Genomic DNA, 19712 nt, shown 5'->3' on the forward strand with positions numbered 1-19712 from the left:
TCTGTGTACAGTATATGTGTGTCTGTGTGTGTATACACAGTATGTGTGTGTGTATGTGTATGTCTGTGTGTGTATACACAGCATGTGTGTCTGTGTACAGTATGTGTGTCTGTGTCTGTGTACAGTATATGTGTGTGTGTCTGTGTGTGTATACACAGTATGTGTGTCTGTGTACAGTATATGTGTGTGTCTGTGTGTGTATACACAGCATGTGTGTCTGTGTACAGTATATGTGTGTGTGTCCACAACTTTTAATCCAAACAGATCAGAGAGGGAATATTGCACAGTATACTAAACAAAATCACATGTTGTCACTGGCTCGTGGTCAGAGTGTTTGCCGGTGGGAAGGCCTCAGATTACCCAGATGCTTTGCATTGTCTCCACAACTTTCTTAACCGCCATCCGACCAACACAGCTAGAGCTGTACCCAGCGCCGGGGTCCGTTTTCCCATATTAGGATAAGTGCGCCAGCTGTCTAGCATATAACTCAACTTTTCTATTTTTGAAAGAAAATAAGTGCAAGTGTTTTTGCTTTAGCCCAGCTATTTTATTCTCTAAGTTTAACAATAAAATGACGACTCTTTTTATGGGATTCCAAGATTTGTATTATCCTAATGAGGACGTTGCACATATTTGCGTGTTCTTCATTAGTTTGTGACTGACCTTTGGGCCGGATGGAGCAGGAGAGAGGGGCTCGCATGATTGCTTAAATGGGAACATGTTTCAAAATAGAGTTTTTAAGGATTATTGTTAAAAAAAAAAAAGCCAAATACATGAGGTCTTTCTTTTGTTTTTGCAAAACAAAAATTATTAAAGTAATAGCAATAAAATGAAACCATTAATATTTTGGGTGTAACCATCAGCGTTGCACGTATAAGGGACACATGGACAGTAGCTGCCGTCTATATATCTCTGGCCCCCGAGTGGTCTTCTATATGAAATTCTGTTTATTAGGGAAGAGAAATTCAATTACCTGAGAGCAAAGCAGTGCGTAAGGGCAACAGACAGGGATGGACTGGGGCTTTAATTTGGTCCCAGCATTCATGTCGCACGTGTGCACGGAAAAGTGGGCATGGCCATGTTTAATGGGAGTCTGGCCATACCTCACTGAGGTGCACCACGAATAACCAAGATGTGGCCTCACGGCATGCCCCAGTCTGAGAATGCACTGAGGGAGAGCTGCTTGGCCAGGCTTTCACCTGACCATTGCACTTCCTGGCATTTGCTAGAATTGCCTGATGGCCAGTTCGGCTGTGTCAGACAAGAATTGGTGGCGGTCATTCACAGGCGTATGCTTATACTAGAAAATTCAGGGTCCTTTACAATTTTGCTAAGGGTCACGTAACAACTGTGTGAATATGGAGGGGAGGGTCATCAGGACCTTCTCCCGATTAAATTATGTTGCACCAAATTTTCATGGTAGTCACCGAGCCGTGGATTTACCTTTTGTTCATTGCGGACAGCAGGCGTGGAGTGGCCTATACATTAATGGATCTCTGTGCTGTGCTATTCTTGGTAGAGCTTTTGAGCTGTGGGCCTGATTCAGACCCGTTTGCTAGGCTGCGTTCGCACGTAGCCTGCCAATGTTTGCAATATGCGCAGGCGTACAAGAATCAGTGCACATGCGCAAACTAGTCTATGCGATCGGGAAACGTTTGCACCCTGTACATAGACGCCCCACTAGAATGAGTGACAGAATGTGCCGTTTGTGGGCGGTGACAGGAGGTGGTCGATGGAAACGGGGTGTGGTGGTACGAACGCAGGCGTGTCTGTGTGTCTTAACGCTGTTTCAGGGGTGTGCATAATTAAGATGCAGCGTCAGCATACACGTCACATGGCTGAATTACACACTGAAGCAATCGCAGTGCTTGCGGTATGGTATGGTCAGCCACAAGTGATGCGTATGGGTCCGATGTTACTCGATGTTACCGATTGTTGAATATACTTCCTGCAGATGACGTGTATTATTAAGGGAAAGTGGGCGTCTTATGACAGGCTGGTGGGCGTCTAAATTAGGGGTGTGCACCGGCCACTTTTCGTGTTTTGTGTTTTGGTTTTGGATCTGGATCTTTCTTCGTGTTTTGGATCTGGATTGGTTTTGCCAAAACCACCCTTCCGTGTTTTGGGTTCTGGGTTTTGTGTTTTGGATCTGTATTTTTTTTTTAAAAAGCATAAAAACAGCTAAAATCACAGAATTTGTAGGTTTTTCTGCTCCTATGCTATTATTAACCTCAATAACCTTAATTTCCACTCATTTCCAGTCTATTCTGAACACCTCACACCTCACAATAGTGTTTTTATGTCCAAAAGGTTGCACCGAGGTAGCTGGATGACTATGCGAAGCGACACGAGTGGGCGGCACAAACACGTGACCCATCTAGGCGTGATACTGCAGTGGCAGACAGGATGGCAGTTTGAAAAACTAGGCCCCAAACTGTACATAATGCAAAGAAAAAAAAGAGGTGCAAGATGGAATTGTCCTTGGGCCCTCCCACCAACCCTTATGTTGTATAAACAGGACATGCACACTTTAACAAACCAATCATTTCAGCGCCAGGGTCTGCCACACAATTGTGGCTGATATGATTGGTTCATTTGGGCCCCCACAAAACAAGCTGGCAATTAATGTGTCCCTGCACAAACTGGCTCTACGGAGGCAAGATGTCATCCTCATCCTCCTCATCCACCGATTCCTCACCCTCTTCAGTGTGTACATCCTCATCCTCACAAAGTATTAACTCGTCCCCACTTGAATCCACCACCACAGGTCCCCCTGTACGTTCTGGAGGCTGGTCTCCCTGGAAGAGCTGATAATTCATTTTGATGAACATCATCTTCTCCACATTCTGTGGAAGCAGCCTCCTACGCCTTTCGCTGACAAGGTTCCCGGCTGCACTAAACACTCTTTCGGAGTACACACTGGAGGGGGGGCAACTCAGGTAAAATAGAGCCAGTTTGTACAGGGGCCTCCAAATTGCCTCTTTTTCCTGCCAGTACAGGTATGGACTGTCTGACATGCCTACTTGGATGCTGTCACCGATGTAATCCTCCACCATTCTGTCAATGGTGACAGTATCATATGCAGTGACAGTAGACTTGTCAGAAATTGTTGCCAGGTCCTTCAGTCCGGACCAGATGTCCAAACTTGGTCCTGCCTGCCCTGCATCACCGCCAGCGGGTTGCTTAGGATACCTAAGTTTTTTCCTGGCAACCCCTGTTGCGGGAGAAAATGAAGAAGGAGCTGTTGACGTGTCAAGTTCCGCTTCAGCTGACAGTGTGTTCACCAGCAGGTCTTTGCACCTCTGCAGGCTTGTGTCGGCCGGAAAGAGAGACACCACATAGGCTTTAAACCTAGGATCGAGCACGGTGGCCAAAATGTAGTGGTCTGATTTCAACAGATTGACCACCCTGGAATCCTGGCAAAGCGAATGAATGGCTTCATCGACAAGTCCCACATGCCGAGCGGAATCGCTGCGTCTTAGCTCCTCCTTCACTTTCTCCAGCTGCTTCTGCAAAAGCCTGATGAGGGGAATGACCTGACTCAAGCTGGCAGTGTCTGAACTGACTTCACGTGTGGCAAGTTCGAAGGGCTAGAGAACCTTGCACAACACGGAAATCATTCTCCACTGCGCTTGAGTAAGGTGCATACCCCCTCCTTTGCCTATGTCATAGGTGGATGTATAGGCTTGAATGGCCTTTTGCTGCTCCTCCATCCTCTGAAGCATATAGAGGGTTGAGTTCCACCGCGTCACAACCTCTTGCTTCAGGTGATGGCGGGGCAGGTTCAAGAGTGTTTGCTGGCGCTCCAGTCTTCGGCACGCAGTCGCTGAATGGCGAAAGTGGCCAGAAATTTTTCGGGCCACCCAAAGTGTCTCCTGCACGCCCCTGTCACTTTTCAGAAAATTCTGCACCACCAAGTTTATTGTGTGAGCAAAACATGGGACGTGCTGGAATTTGCCCAGATGTAATGCCCGCACAATATTGGTGGCGTTGTCAGATATCACAAATCCCCAGGAGAGTCTAAGTGGGGTAAGCCACTGGGCGATGATTTCCCTCAGTTTCTCTAAGAGGTTGTCGGCGGTGTGCCTCTTACTGAAACCGGTGATACACAGCGTAGCCTGCCTTGGAAGGAGCTGGCGTTTCTGAGATGCTGCGACTGGTGACGCTGCTGCTGTTGCTGCGTAAGGTGATACATCTACCCAGTGGGCTGTCACAGTCATATAGTCCTTAGTCTGCCCTGTTCCACTTGTCCACATGTCCGTGGTTAAGTGGGCATTGGGTACAACGGCATTTTTCAGGCCACTGAGGACACTTTTTCTGACGTTTCTGTACAGTCTCGGTATCGCCTGCCTAGTGAAGTGGAATCTAGACGGGATTTGGAACCGGGGACACACTACCTCCAGCAATTGTCTAAATCCCACTGCACTAATGGCGGATACCGGACGCACGTCTAACACCAACATAGCAGTCAAGGCCTCAGTTATACGTTTTGCTTCAGGATGACTGCTGCCGTACTTCATCCTCCTCGCTAAGAACTGTTGGAGGGTCAATTGTTTAGTAAAAGTAGTGGTGTTCCTACTTCCTCTCTGGGATGATGAATGACTCCCAGCAGCAGCAACAGCAGCAGCGGCAGCAGGAGGCGTAGCAATGCAGGATCCTCCGGAGGAATCCGGGATAGGAGAGTTAGTCATGCCAGTGACATGGCCTGCAGGACTACTTCCGATCCTGACTAAGGAGGAAATTGACGAGGAGGGAGTTGACGGTGTGGTTTGCAGGCGCTTGGATACAACAGGACAACGGGATTTAGGTGTCCCTGGACTGCTTACGGTCTTAGCCAAAGTTTCTGAACTTGACAGTAACTTATTATGAACGCGCTGCAGGTGCCTTATAAGATAGGATGTTCCTAGGTGGTTAATGTCCCTACCCCTACTTATTCCACCTTTACATAAGGTACATATGGCAAGACAGTTGTTGTCCGGATTTGGATAGAAATATTGCCAGACCAAAGAGGTGGAATGTTTGGTCTTCTGCCCAGGCATAACCGTGATGGGCTTTTTCATCCCACGGACAACAACTGTCTCCCCCGGAGCCTGATTTAAACAAACCACATCACCATCAGAATCCTCCTCGCCAACTTCCTCCTCAGCGCCAGCTATACCAGTATCCTCATCCTGTTGTACTTCAACAGTGACATCTTCAATTTGCATATCAGCAAGTGGACTGTGGGTGCTCCTTTCAGCACTTGCAGGGGGCGTGCAAATGGTGGAAAGAGCCACCTCTTCCCGTCCAGTGCTGGGAAGGTCAGGCATCGCAACCACCACCACACTTGGACTCTCCTTGGGGATTTGTGATATCTTCTTAGAAAGCACAGTTCTTCGCTGTGCTTTTGCCAGCTTAACTCTTTTGATTTTTTTAGTGGGAGGAGGGCTTCCATCGTCATGTGAAGCTGAACCACTAGTCATGAACATACTAGGGATCGACCTTAGCCGTTCCTTGCCACTCCGTGTCGTAAATGGCATATTGGCAAGTTTACGTTTCTCTTCAGCTGATTTAAATGTTTTTTTCAAGGTCATTTTCCTGAACTTTGTCATTTGGGATTGTATGTGCCCTCTATTATGACATTGGGCATCGGCCTTGGCAGACGACGTTGATGGCATGTTATCATCTATGTCATGACTAATGAAAGCAGCTTCAGCACTAGGAGGAAGTGGTTCTTGATCTTTCTCTATTTTATTTTTATCGGAGAAAGTTTGGTCCTCCATTTATGTTATATCAATTTGATATATACGTGCGGTTAAACACAGAAAATATTTTTTTATTTTTGCTGGAGAGTAGTGCACTTTGTGGGTTACACCAGCCTTTAAGAAATGAGCCAGCCGGCTCTTTACTTATGGGACACAGGCGCACGCTTGGCGCTGCTCCTTTGTTGATGCACGTGCGGCTACTGCGCACACAATTCACAAACACAGAAAATAATTTTTTTTTGGTTTGGACTGGAGTGTACTTTGGGGGTTACAGCACCCTTTAACGGTCAAGCCAGCCGGCCCTTTACTTATGACACAGGCGCACGCTTGGCACTACTTTGTTGATGCACGTGCGGCTACTGCGCACACAATTCACAAACACACAAAAAATATAATTTTTTTGGTTTGAACTGGAGTGTACTTTGGGGGTTACAGCACCCTTTAACGGTCAAGCCAGCCGGCCCTTTACTTATGACACAGGCGCACGCTTGGCACTACTTTGTTGATGCACGTGCGGCTACTGCGCACACAATTCACAAACACAGAAAATAATTTTTTTTTTGGTTTGGACTGGAGTGTACTTTGGGGGTTACAGCACCCTTTAACGGTCAAGCCAGCCGGCCCTTTACTTATGACACAGGCGCACGCTTGGCACTACTTTGTTGATGCACGTGCGGCTACTGCGCACACAATTCACAAACACAGAAAATTATTTTTTTTTTGGTTTGGACTGGAGTGTACTTTGGGGGTTACAGCACCCTTTAACGGTCAAGCCAGCCGGCCCTTTACTTATGACACAGGCGCACGCTTGGCACTACTTTGTTGATGCACGTGCGGCTACTGCGCACACAATTCACAAACACACAAAAAATATAATTTTTTTAGCACTTGGGGGGAGCACCCCTGATGGACAGAGCACCCCCTGGACAACACTACAGCACCCCTTTAGGACTGGGACACTGCACAGAACTTTGGAGTGGACACAGCCCCTATGGAGAACTGACTGCACAACACAGTCCAGCCAGCCCCTATGGACTTTGAAGTAGTGGACACAGCCCCTATTAACAACAGCAGCACAGCACAACACAGCCAGCCCCTATGGACTTTGAAGTAGTGGACAACAGCAGAACAGCGCAGCACAGCACAGCACAACACTACTCTGCACTACACTACACTACACTACACAGCCCAGCCAGCCCTAACTCCCACCCTCCCTCTTCACTGTCCACAGCCGAGTGAGAAAATGGCGCCGACGCGGGTACCTTATATAGGTTCCAAAACCCGCGAGACTCGGAAGGCGGGATGATGACGTTTTGCCTCGATTTCAGATCCGAGTCAGGCGGGAAAAGTCGAGCCTGACTCGGATCTGCCTCGGATCGGGGGCGCTTGGGGGGGTTCGGATTTCAGAAATCCGAACCCGCTCACCCCTAGTCTAAATACATACCGCAATAGCACAGCAAGACATAGTGGGCGTGCTAATGTCTTGCCGTGCGATTGCGGGATTTGCATACTTTGGCTGCGTGCAAACGTATCTAGTGAACGGGTCTGAATCAGGCCCTGTGTTCCAAATGGAGGAATCGCTTGAACCATGAAGCTATCTTACATAGATAGCAACTCATTTGATTGATTAGCTGAATTCTGATGCATATTGACAAAAAAAATAACTGCCAATGTGTATGATCCAGGCGTATTTTATGTTGACTTATATAGATGGTCCTAGCAAACTCCAAATTACATAAAGAAGCCAATTATTACTGATGCACAGATCAGCGCCTAATTCAACGCGTATTTCTCACAAGTCTCTTGTGATTTTCTGTACATCCCTAACTTGCAAAACATATTAGATTATTTTCCCTGCAAATGAAATGAAAAGCAGTCCACTAACCCCACAACAAAGATTTACTTGTTTTTACCTTTCAATATGATAATATTTTGTTCTAGCAATATTACGTTGTGATGCAGTTTTATAGATTGCTAAGCTTTTAATTTCCTGATTATTTCCACAGTGGGAGATTCAGCTCAATTTCTACCGAGAACCTTATATCTTTTCCTGTTATATTTTTATTACACCCGGAAGCAACAATAATTGCCATTACTGGGCAAAGCGGAGATGAAGCATTCTGTCCCCAAAGACCAAAACAATCTCAAAATATTTTCTTTCTCTTGTAAATTAATTGCAGGGTCCCATATTATATTCAGTGGAGTCATTTTATTTGCTTCCTTGAAATAAATAGAACATTATCTGCGGGGAATAGAGCCCAGCGCTGTTATTACATCATGTTGGTTTTACCAACTTGCTTAGCGCAAAATCTTTGAAAGCACCAAGAGTAAATCTTACAGTGGGACTAAAGTGATTTTATAAAAACATTCCAGCATGCAGGAAGTGGTCCTGGGACTTTAATAAATCCTGACATTACCGTGTTCCTGGAGCCTGACATTACCGTGTTCCTGGAGCCTGACATTACCGTGTTCCTGGAGCCTGAAATGTGACTCGCATCCCATTTTATTATGTATAAATAAAGTTAACAGTTGCCTGGGACCCTCCTTCCCTGCTGCCCGTCATCTTTAGCTCCATTTCCACCAAGGAAGAGTCGGTACTGCATATAAACTTGAAAAGAACACAGCAGCCGTTTCTCTCTACATCCCAAAAGCGCTACGGTCGCAGTGCAGTCCAAAATGGCCCAAGACGGTGTTGCTGCTCATGCTTAATGGTGCATACACACGGTACGATCTGTACCACCACCAACTTGAAAGATATCTTTCAGTGAAGTCATCCTGCCACATCTCTGAACGGGCAAAGTTGATGATATCGTCGGAGTTGGCGTGCATGCATGGACGATGAACGATATCTTTATCGTCCATGCGGGAACGCACATCGTTGGTCATTGACAGCTTGGTCAGTACATAAAAATGAACGATATGAACGATATTAATGATATAATTATCGTTCAGTTTTATCGCACCTTAAGGCTCACAGGGTGGTTTCACATTGGGCAGGGGTGCAGAGAGGGGGGTGGGGTGGGTACTATTTACCCGGGCACTGGCCTGTTGAAGGGGTCAGGTGGGGGGCCCGGGTCCTGCAACCCGCTCCCCGCCACTGCCGTTGTTATGTTCGGGCAGGGGGAGAGGGGACTGACTGCCTCTCTCCCCAGCACACACGCTGCTGTCAGCTGTGTGCTGGCTAGGGAGAGCGGATGCTGCAGCGATTGAGCCCCCACCCCCGGACCCCTGCATCCCCTGTGTGCCGCAAACATATTATTTTTATAGAGGGGGTCTGGCCACACCTCCCTGGTTGACCATGCCCCCTCCCTGTACCTGGGCCCGGCAGAGCACTCGGCAGCCCTGACATAGGGAAATTTCAGCATTTATAACTGAGATCCCACAGGACACACAAACCCTGAGGGTGCAGAAGAATCACAGATTTATGGGTAGTTCCCCACAGCCCGGGAAGAGTGGCCGGATCTTATGCATCCTGCCCACTTCCTAGCAGTGAGGGCTTACAATAATCACAACAATAATAAAATAAAACTCTGTTCTGTATGTCAGTACGGCATGGGAGTGAAGGTAGCAGTAGTTGACTGGGTGAGACAGAGAGGTGCTGATTACAGAGGGGGCATGACTGAGATCAGAAGGCGGGAAGCACATGACAAGGGTGGTACTGTATTAGAAAGTATACAGGAGTGGCAAGGAGAGCAATATGAGGTAATGTATAGTACAGGATAAGGGCAGCTTTGCTCATGGCCCATGGAAGCACAATAACCTAGCACACTTGCTGTGCCAGCCCTTCGGATCTGGAACCTGCCAGGCTGCACACCAGGTGCCATTGATGACCTCACAGCCAAGACCATAAAAGTGCCCCTTGACCTGTGCATACCCGTCTGGATGGTGTAAGCCTGGCATGTTTTAGAAACAAGTGTGCAGACTGCCGCGGTATGTGACAGTAACCCTGAAATCCCATATTCTCATCTTTTTTCTTGTATGCAAATCAGTGACCTGCACATGTCTCTCTCCCTCTCTCTCTCTGTAAAGATAGCGTTACTCTCACCGCATCCAAGCCCTGGAATGTATCGCATTCTGGAACTTGGAGCATATGCGGTAAGCGCCCAAACCTCTGAATACATCATTTTTGGAGGTTTGACCGCAATAAACGCAATGGTGCATCCAGCCCTATGAGACATTTGCATTCATTGGGCGGGATGTACTAAGTAGGGGTGTGCACCGGCCACTTTTCGTGTTTTGTGTTTTGGTTTTGGATCTGGATCTTTCTTCGTGTTTTGGATCTGGATTGGTTTTGCCAAAACCACCCTTCCGTGTTTTGGGTTCTGGGTTTTGTGTTTTGGATCTGTATTTTTTTGAAAAAAAGCATAAAAACAGCTAAAATCACAGAATTTGTAGGTTTTTCTGCTCCTATGCTATTATTAACCTCAATAACCTTAATTTCCACTCATTTCCAGTCTATTCTGAACACCTCACACCTCACAATAGTGTTTTTATGTCCAAAAGGTTGCACCGAGGTAGCTGGATGACTATGCTAAGCGACACGAGTGGGCGGCACAAACACGTGACCCATCTAGGAGTGACACTGCAGTGGCAGGCAGGATGGCAGTTTGAAAAACTAGGCCCCAAACTGTACATAATGCAAAGAAAAAAAGAGGTGCAAGATGGAATTGTCCTTGGGCCCTCCCACCCACCCTTATGTTGTATAAACAGGACATGCACACTTTAACAAATCAATCATTTCAGCGCCAGGGTCTGCCACACAACTGTGGCTGAAATGATTGGTTCGTTTGGGCCCCCACAAAACAAGCTGGCAATTAATGTGTCCCTGCACAAACTGGCTCTACGGAGGCAAGATGTCATCCTCATCCTCCTCATCCACCGATTCCTCACCCTCTTCAGTGTGTACATCCTCATCCTCACAAAGTATTAACTCGTCCCCACTTGAATCCACCACCACAGGTCCCTCTGTACCTTCTGGAGGCTGGTCTCCCTGGAAGAGCTGATAATTCATTTTGATGAACATCATCTTCTCCACATTCTGTGGAAGCAACCTCCTACGCCTTTCGCTGACAAGGTTCCCGGCTGCACTAAACACTCTTTCGGAGTACACACTGGAGGGGGGGCAACTCAGGTAAAATAGAGCCAGTTTGTACAGGGGCCTCCAAATTGCCTCTTTTTCCTGCCAGTACAGGTATGGACTGTCTGACATGCCTACTTGGATGCTGTCACCGATGTAATCCTCCACCATTCTGTCAATGGTGACAGTATCATATGCAGTGACAGTAGACATGTCAGAAATTGTTGCCAGGTCCTTCAGTCCGGACCAGATGTCCAAACTTGGTCCTGCCTGCCCTGCATCACCGCCAGCGGGTTGCTTAGGATACCTAAGTTTTTTCCTGGCAGCCCCAGTTGCGGGAGAAAATGAAGAAGGAGCCGTTGACGTGTCACGTTCCGCTTCAGCTGACAGTGTGTTCACCAGCAGGTCTTTGCACCTCTGCAGGCTTGTGTCGGCCGGAAAGAGAGACACCACATAGGCTTTAAACCTAGGATCGAGCACGGTGGCCAAAATGTAGTGGTCTGATTTCAACAGATTGACCACCCTGGAATCCTGGCAAAGCGAATGAAGGGCTTCATCCACAAGTCCCACATGCCGAGCGGAATCGCTCCGTCTTAGCTCCTCCTTCACTTTCTCCAGCTGCTTCTGCAAAAGCCTGATGAGGGGAATGACCTGACTCAAGCTGGCAGTGTCTGAACTGACTTCACGTGTGGCAAGTTCGAAGGGCTGAAGAACCTTGCACAACACGGAAATCATTCTCCACTGCGCTTGAGTCAGGTGCATACCCCCTCCTTTGCCTATGTCATAGGTGGATGTATAGGCTTGTATGGCCTTTTGCTGCTCCTCCATCCTCTGAAGCATATAGAGGGTTGAGTTCCACCGCGTCACAACCTCTTGCTTCAGGTGATGGCGGGGCAGGTTCAAGAGTGTTTGCTGGCGCTCCAGTCTTCGGCACGCAGTCGCTGAATGGCGAAAGTGGCCAGAAATTTTTCGGGCCACCCAAAGCGTCTCCTGCACGCCCCTGTCGCTTTTCAGAAAATTCTGCACCACCAAGTTTATTGTGTGAGCAAAACATGGGACGTGCTGGAATTTGCCCAGATGTAATGCCCGCACAATATTGGTGGCGTTGTCAGATATCACAAATCCCCAGGAGAGTCTAAGTGGGGTAAGCCACTGGGCGATGATTTCCCTCAGTTTCTCTAAGAGGTTGTCGGCGGTGTGCCTCTTACTGAAACCGGTGATACACAGCGTAGCCTGCCTTGTAACGAGCTGGCGTTTCTGAGATGCTGCTACTGGTGACGCTGCTGCTGTTGCTGCGTAAGGTGATACATCTACCCAGTGGGCTGTCACAGTCATATAGTCCTTAGTCTGCCCTGTTCCACTTGTCCACATTTCCGTGGTTAAGTGGACATTGTGTACAACGGCATTTTTCAGGACACTGAGGACACTTTTTCTGACGTTTCTGTACAGTCTCGGTATCGCCTGCCTAGTGAAGTGGAATCTAGACGGGATTTGGAACCGGGGACACACTACCTCCATCAATTGTCTAAATCCCACTGCACTAATGGCGGATACCGGACGCACGTCTAACACCAACATAGCAGTCAAGGCCTCAGTTATACGTTTTGCTTCAGGATGACTGCTGTCGTACTTCATCCTCCTCGCTAAGGACTGTTGGAGGGTCAATTGTTTAGTAAAAGTAGTGGTGTTCCTACTTCCTCTCTGGGATGATGAACGACTCCCAGCAGCAGCAGCAACAGCAGCAGCGGCAGCAGTAGGCGTAGCAATGCAGGATCCTCCGGAGGAATCCCGGATAGGAGAGTCAGTCATGCCAGTGATATGGCCTGCAGGACTACTTCCGATCCTGACTAAGGAGGAAATTGACGAGGAGGGAGTTGACGGTGTGGTTTGCAGGCGCTTGGATACAACAGGACAACGGGATTTAGGTGTCCCTGGACTGCTTACGGTCTGAGCCAAAGTTTCTGAACTTGACAGTAACTTTTTATGAACGCGCTGCAGGTGCCGTATAAGGGAGGATGTTCCTAGGTGGTTGACGTCCCTACCCCTACTTATTTCACCTTTACATATGGTACATATGGCAAGACAGTTGTTGTCCGGATTTGGATAGAAATATTGCCAGACCAAAGAGGTGGAATGTTTGGTCTTCTGCCCAGGCATGACCGTGATGGGCTTTTTCATCCCACGGACAACAACTGTCTCCCCCGGAGCCTGATTTAAACAAACCACATCACCATCAGAATCCTCCTCGCCAACTTCCTCCTCAGCGCCAGCTACACCAGTATCCTCATCCTGTTGTACTTCAACAGTGACATCTTCAATTTGCATATCAGCAAGTGGACTGTGGGTGCTCCTTTCAGCACTTGCAGGGGGCGTGCAAATGGTGGAAAGAGCCACCTCTTCCCGTCCAGTGCTGGGAAGGTCAGGCATCGCAACCACCACCACACTTGGACTCTCTTTGGGGATTTGTGATATCTTCTTAGAAAGCACAGTTCTTCGCTGTGCTTTTGCCAGCTTAACTCTTTTGATTTTTTTAGTGGGAGGAGTGCTTCCATCGTCATGTGAAGCTGAACCACTAGTCATGAACATACTAGGGATCGACCTTAGCCGTTCCTTGCCACTCCGTGTCGTAAATGGCATATTGGCAAGTTTACGTTTCTCTTCAGCTGATTTAAATGTCTTTTTCAAGGTCATTTTCCTGAACTTTGCCATTTGGGATTGTATGTGCCCTCTACTATGACATTGGGCATCGGCCTTGGCAGACGACGTTGATGGCATGTTATCGTCTATGTCATGACTAGTGGCAGCAGCTTCAGCACTAGGAGGAAGTGGTTCTTGATCTTTCTCTATTTTATTTTTATCGGAGAAAGTTTGGCCCTCCATTTATGTTATATCGATTTGATATATACGTGCGGCTAAACACAGAAAATAAATTTTTTTTTGGTTCGGACTGGAGTGTACTTTGTGGGTTACAGCACCCTTTAACGGTCAAGCCAGCCGGCCCTTTACTTATGACACAGGCGCACTCTTGGCACTACTTTGTTGATGCACGTGCGGCTACTGCGCACACAATTCACAAACACAGAAAATAATTTTTTTTTGGTTTGGACTGGAGTGTACTTTGGGGGTTACAGCACCCTTTAACGGTCAAGCCAGCCGGCCCTTTACTTATGACACAGGCGCACGCTTGGCACTACTTTCTTGATGCACGTGCGGCTACTGCGCACACAATTCACAAACACAGAAAATAATTTTTTTTGGTTTGGACTGGAGTGTACTTTCGGGGGTTACAGCACCCTTTAACGGTCAAGCCAGCCGGCCCTTTACTTATGACACAGGCGCACGCTTGGCACTACTTTGTTGATGCACGTGCGGCTACTGCGCACACAATTCACAAACACAGAAAATAATATTTTTTTGGTTTGGACTGGAGTGTACTTTCGGGGGTTACAGCACCCTTTAACGGTCAAGCCAGCCGGCCCTTTACTTATGACACAGGCGCACGCTTGGCACTACTTTGTTGATGCACGTGCGGCTACTGCGCACACAATTCACAAACACAGAAAATAATTTTTTTTTAGGTTTGGACTGGAGTGTACTTTCGGGGGTTACAGCACCCTTAACGGTCAAGCCAGCCGGCCCTTTACTTATGACACAGGCGCACGCTTGGCACTACTTTGTTGATGCACGTGCGGCTACTGCGCACACAATTCACAAACACAGAAAATAATTTTTTTTGGGTTTGGACTGGAGTGTACTTTCGGGGGTTACAGCACCCTTAACGGTCAAGCCAGCCGGCCCTTTACTTATGACACAGGCGCACGCTTGGCACTACTTTGTTGATGCACGTGCGGCTACTGCGCACACAATTCACAAACACAGAAAATAATTTTTTTTTTGGTTTGGACTGGAGTGTACTTTCGGGAGTTACAGCACCCTTAACGGTCAAGCCAGCCGGCCCTTTACTTATGACACAGGCGCACGCTTGGCACTACTTTGTTGATGCACGTGCGGCTACTGCGCACACAATTCACAAACACAGAAAATAATTTTTTTTTGGTTTGGACTGGAGTGTACTTTCAGGGGTTACAGCACCCTTTAACGGTCAAGCCAGCCGGCCCTTTACTTATGACACAGGCGCACGCTTGGCACTACTTTGTTGATGCACGTGCGGCTACTGCGCACACAATTCACAAACACAGAAAATAATTTTTTTTTGGTTTGGACTGGAGTGTACTTTCGGGGGTTACAGCACCCTTTAACGGTCAAGCCAGCCGGCCCTTTACTTATGACACAGGCGCACTCTTGGCACTACTTTGTTGATGCACGTGCGGCTACTGCGCACACAATTCACAAACACATAAAATAATTTTTTTTTAGGTTTGGACTGGAGTGTACTTTCGGGGGTTACAGCACCCTTAACGGTCAAGCCAGCCGGCCCTTTACTTATGACACAGGCGCACGCTTGGCACTACTTTGTTGATGCACGTGCGGCTACTGCGCACACAATTCACAACCACAGAAAATAATTTTTTTTTGGTTTGGACTGGAGTGTACTTTCGGGGGTTACAGCACCCTTTAACGGTCAAGCCAGCCGGCCCTTTACTTATGACACAGGCGCACGCTTGGCACTACTTTGTTGATGCACGTGCGGCTACTGCGCACACAATTCACAAACACAGAAAATAATTTTTTTTTAGGTTTGGACTGGAGTGTACTTTCGGGGGTTACAGCACCCTTAACGGTCAAGCCAGCCGGCCCTTTACTTATGACACAGGCGCACGCTTGGCACTACTTTGTTGATGCACGTGCGGCTACTGCGCACACAATTCACAAACACAGAAAATATTTTTTTTTTTGGTTTGGACTGGAGTGTACTTTCGGGGGTTACAGCACCCTTAACGGTCAAGCCAGCCGGCCCTTTACTTATGACACAGGCGCACGCTTGGCACTACTTTGTTGATGCACGTGCGGCTACTGCGCACACAATTCACAAACACAGAAAATAATTTTTTTTTTGGTTTGGACTGGAGTGTACTTTCGGGGGTTACAGCACCCTTAACGGTCAAGCCAGCCGGCCCTTTACTTATGACACAGGCGAACGCTTGACACTACTTTGTTGATGCACGTGCGGCTACTGCGCACACAATTCACAAACACAGAAAATAATTTTTTTTTGGTTTGGACTGGAGTGTACTTTCAGGGGTTACAGCACCCTTTAACGGTCAAGCCAGCCGGCCCTTTACTTATGACACAGGCGCACGCTTGGCACTACTTTGTTGATGCACGTGCGGCTACTGCGCACACAATTCACAAACACAGAAAATAATTTTTTTTTGGTTTGGACTGGAGTGTACTTTCGGGGGTTACAGCACCCTTTAACGGTCAAGCCAGCCGGCCCTTTACTTATGACACAGGGGCACTCTTGGCACTACTTTGTTGATGCACGTGCGGCTACTGCGCACACAATTCACAAACACAGAAAATAATTTTTTTTTAGGTTTGGACTGGAGTGTACTTTCGGGGGTTACAGCACCCTTAACGGTCAAGCCAGCCGGCCCTTTACTTATGACACAGGCGCACGCTTGGCACTACTTTGTTGATGCACGTGCGGCTACTGCGCATACAATTCACAAACACAGAAAATAATTTTTTTTTGGTTTGGACTGGAGTGTACTTTCGGGGGTTACAGCACCCTTTAACGGTCAAGCCAGCCGGCCCTTTACTTATGACACAGGCGCACGCTTGGCACTACTTTGTTGATGCACGTGCGGCTACTGCGCACACAATTCACAAACACAGAAAATAATTTTTTTTTAGGTTTGGACTGGAGTGTACTTTCGGGGGTTACAGCACCCTTAACGGTCAAGCCAGCCGGCCCTTTACTTATGACACAGGCGCACGCTTGGCACTACTTTGTTGATGCACGTGCGGCTACTGCGCACACAATTCACAAACACAGAAAATAATTTTTTTTTTGGTTTGGACTGGAGTGTACTTTCGGGGGTTACAGCACCCTTAACGGTCAAGCCAGCCGGCCCTTTACTTATGACACAGGCGCACGCTTGGCACTACTTTGTTGATGCACGTGCGGCTACTGCGCACACAATTCACAAACACAGAAAATATATTATTTTTTTAGCACTTGGGGGGAGCACCCCTGATGGACAGAGCACCCCCTGGACAACACTACAGCACCCCTTTAGGACTGGGACACTGCACAGGACTTTGGAACTGACTGCACAACACAGTCCAGCCAGCCCCTATGGACTTTGAAGTAGTGGACACAGCCCCTATTAACAACAGCAGCACAGCACAACACAGCCAGCCCCTATGGACTTTGAAGTAGTGGACAACAGCAGCACTACACTACACTACACTACACAGCACTAACTCCCACCCTCCCTCTTCACTGTCCACAGCCGAGTGAGAAAATGGCGCCGACGCGGGTACCTTATATAGGATCCAAAACCCGCGAGACTCGGAAGGCGGGATGATGACGTTTTGCCTCGATGTCAGATCCGAGTCAGGCGGGAAAAGTCGAGCCTGACTCGGATCGGACTCGGATCGGGGGGGCTCGGGGGGGTTCGGATTTCAGAAATCCGAACCCGCTCACCCCTAGTACTAAGCATCGCTTTCGCGACGCGGTACATCCCATATCTGGTCGGGTACATACCACCATTGATTACCGAGGTATGTACCTAGAAATATGATTTACATTGCAAAGGACAGCTCTCCCGATAAGAGCTGTCCTTTGCGATGCCCGCAGACAGAGGGACTTCCGGGGGCATGCGCAGAAGGACGCCAGCCACTGGGGGGTGATGGGAGTGATCTGATCGGGTCCCTCTCACGGCAAGCGTCCCGGTAAGAAGCCCACAGGATTCTACTGGATAACGCCACCTGAAGGTGGCGTTACCTACCGGGACTGCTTAGTACATATGTAAAATGGTGGTAAAACCCCCGTTTCTGGGGTTTTACCGCAGTTTCAGCTTTAGTACATCCTGGCCTCTGTCTTACCTGTACTATTATTGAGGGCTATAAACTAACACTGCTGATAGGTTCAAATCTGTACTAAAACCTCAACAACCAATGAGCAGTTGTCTTTCTTTGTTAAGTACGGCCTCTGATGATGAAGTATTGAACTCGCTGCGAGGGATACTTAAATATCCAACTTGCAGCGGGGGAAACGTGACACCAGAACAATTCATCATTGCTCCGGTGTGGGGACAACTGCTCCGAAAAGCATCTGTCCCCTCGGTTAGTATCGAAACTACTTCTGTAGCTGCATTACTTACCTCCTTCCCGTCGGAGCAGCTACGCACACGTGACCCAATGTCACACATGCGCACAGCCGCCAGGGAGGTAGTTGAGGAGGTGGCGGATCTGCTCAGATCCCTCTTTGCATCCCCAGAACTCCTCTCCATAGGAAGGAGCGGGGATCCGTGTACAAGCGCAGTCTGAAGATGGCGCTTGTTCTCGGAAGCAAACTCTGAAAACTTTCAGTTTTCGGAGTTTGCTGAATATCAGGGGATCCATTTGGGACCCCTGATGATGAATAGCCCGGTAACCTAAATTAGCATTTCCGCATGGTTACCAGGCTATTTATCAGTTAATGAATAGGCCCCAGAAAGGGATATAATAATATAATAACCCTTCATCGAGACAGGTCTGATCTCCCTCGCCCCTATCTCCGGCCAGAATATTTATTATGGTAAATCGTGAATTAATAGAGATACTTTCAAAAATATATATTTGATTTGCTGTTGGAAACATGCTGATAGCATAAAAAAGAACATGCTGATAGCATAAAAAAAAACATTTCTCAAACAAGAAAGAAAACAGATATCATTCATAATTACATACCATACTGATGAAAAGGTATACAAATCACAGCTAGAATGTTTTATTATAATGAAATTGTTTTATCTGATTATCTCCAACAATGCATCATATATTTCATTACCCTGAAGGTGATATTTTTTTGTAGCTTGTAAAATAATTTATTTTTTTTTTTTTTTAAAACACAACCGGTATTTTTTCAGTTTTATGTCAACCACATACTTCATAGTGGAGAAAAATATTATCTCCTGAATTATCGCTTTCTGTTTGTATCTTTTTTTATTATTTTGTTCTTAACAAAAAGACCGAAGAAGAGTTTTGATTTTTTATTTTTTATTCAAGCCGCACGGGAGATTAGATTACCGGCATTTATAAAAGTAAGTTTGACTAATTGTAGACTGGGGAATTCGGTACTTGGACGTCACCTATACAAATAAATTCATATTTTATCAGTTGAAGACAAATGATAGGTAAAGTCTGCCGTGGCGGGTCTCACAATTTGTTATTCCGTCTCGTAAAGTAATGAAACAAAGCACAATAGAGATAGGCATTTTAAATAAAAATTGTAATTTGCTTTTTCTTTTTTTTTTGTTCTATTAGAACTTTGATCACGTTCTGACAACAGCTGAAAACTCCCAGACTGACGGCTCGTGCGTCTACCTCACAAAGAATGAATCTCGCGCTGTTCTGATGCCTTAAACAACATTTATAACAGAACATTTATTGCAAGTAAAATGGTTTCTAACACTCACCTAAAGGCCTCTCGCATTTATACTTATTCGCCCTCATTTGGCAAATGACTTTTGAGCACAAACAGAATTGCTGTATTTAATAAAAAATGGTGCAATTTGCACAAATTTGCTTTTATTATTACATTTTATTAATATGGCGCCACAAGTGTTCCACAGCGCCGTACAGAACAATAAGACAATACAGGGTAAAACAGTACAGTACAAATCTCGACGGGTTGGGTATGAAATGCCAGAAGTCGGGATGTCAGCTGTCAAAAGACCGACAGTGGCATCCCGATGCTCAGTATCCCGACTGGGGCTCCG

The sequence above is a fragment of the Taudactylus pleione genome, unplaced genomic scaffold, assembly GCF_031769625.1.
Source record: "Taudactylus pleione unplaced genomic scaffold, aTauple2 ptg001623l, whole genome shotgun sequence".
In the NCBI taxonomy this organism is placed as follows: domain Eukaryota; kingdom Metazoa; phylum Chordata; class Amphibia; order Anura; family Myobatrachidae; genus Taudactylus; species Taudactylus pleione.